We start from the raw sequence: 1,438 nt of genomic DNA, 5'->3' as shown, positions 1-1,438 counted from the left end.
CCCCCACCCCCTCCTCGTCCCCACGTTTCCTCCTCACGGAGGCGGAGGCGAGGCGGCCTCGCTTATCCCCCGGGCAGAGGGCGTCGTGTCTGCGTCGCGCGCCCGGAGCCCGCCCGGGCCGTGCGGGCTGAGCACTCTTATCCCGTCGTCAAGATCATCTTTTTATGATTTCCCCTCCGCCCTTTCGCCGCGCCCCGCCGCGCCCCGCCCTAAGCCTCCCCATTACGCCCCTTGTTCCCCCAGCACGCTGCGTCGCCTCGCGTCGCCTGCTCACGTCGCTATCTGGAGCCGGCTGCATGGCCTGCAGACGGAACGCTGGAAGGGTGACCCAGAGGCCAATCGCTCGGGTAATTGTTTCGATGCCGCTTTGTTCGCTTTGCTCTTTCTCAGGCCGGTCGTTAGACATGTCGGGGGGGGGGGGGCGTCTTGCTCCCCCGGCTGACAATCCTCCCGGTAAACGGGCCTCTCCTCTCCCGGCCCGGCCCAGACAGGTGCGCTTTGTGTCTAACGTGTGTTAGTGGCTGTGGGGCCCGACCCCGACGCGACGGTGATGAGACCGAGCCACACGGCCACACGTGGAACCTGTCGCCCGCCGCCTGCCTGTTGCTCGGGGCCGCTCGGGGCCGCTCGGGGCGGGCGCCTCGACGGCTACGGCGGGCGCCAGACCGAAGCGACCGACGTTGTAAAGTAAAATGTCTTAAAAAATTAGAATGTCATGGCTGTCTTTATATCATCTTTTTACAACCATCCTATTACAGATTTGTATGTCAATCCCATATATCTGTGTTCATGGGGCCAAAAATGAAATCTGCAGTGACATGGTTGGAAAAAAAAGGAAGAAGCAATTGACTTTTTTTTTCTTTTCAAGACATTGCTTTTTTACAGTGCATGAGGGGGTGACGGATTTTAACCGTGTCAGCCGTGTGACAGGTGTTCACCGAGACTCCCCTGCACGTCGCCTCTGCCCTGGGCTCGGCCCAGTGCGTCTCTCTCCTGCTGGAGCACGGTGCGGACGTCCGGTCGCAGTTCGGCCCCACTAGGTAAGTCCCAATAACGCGGGCTGCTTCGCGGCTACGCGAGGGGTTATTTCGTGAATTGAGCCCTCGTTAACGTAGTTGGGTCGGACTAAGTGGCTACTCAGTGACCCGAGCTCCTGGCGTGCTCCTCCTTAACAAGGAACGTTATAGACTTTATACAAAGGCCGTCTTTGAACTCCAGCGGGTAAATTAGAGAGAGGGGGGGTGAGAGAGGGAGAGAGGGTGAGAGGGAGAGAGGGAGAGAGAGAGAGAGAGAGAGAGAGAGAGAGAGAGAGAGAGACGGAGGTGCTGCCGGCATCACGTGTCGCCAAGATGAACTGTCGTTGTCTGCAAACGTTTGTCTACTTGATGTTCGGCACGGAACGTGTCTTCGAATCGACAACACACTCCCCCCCCCCCCC

The 1,438-nt window shown here is 59.2% G+C and overlaps 1 protein-coding gene across 1 annotated transcript in view; it reads left to right on the top strand.

Moving 5' to 3' along the window:
• Positions 1–635: 635 nt before the first annotated feature.
• LOC113203788 (transient receptor potential channel pyrexia-like) overlaps positions 636–1,438 on the top strand; it is a 34,148-nt gene continuing 33,345 nt past the window's right edge. Inside the window, exon 1 of the mRNA XM_052272590.1 lies at positions 636–1,040. The gene's annotated coding sequence lies outside the window, so the exon portion shown is untranslated. The remainder of the gene's footprint in view (positions 1,041–1,438) is intronic.

Source organism: Frankliniella occidentalis, unplaced genomic scaffold (genome assembly GCF_000697945.3).
Source record: "Frankliniella occidentalis isolate FOCC.00 unplaced genomic scaffold, Focc_3.1 Scaffold212, whole genome shotgun sequence".
In the NCBI taxonomy this organism is placed as follows: Eukaryota; Metazoa; Arthropoda; class Insecta; order Thysanoptera; family Thripidae; genus Frankliniella; species Frankliniella occidentalis.
This window is presented reverse-complemented; position numbering and strand designations above follow the sequence as displayed.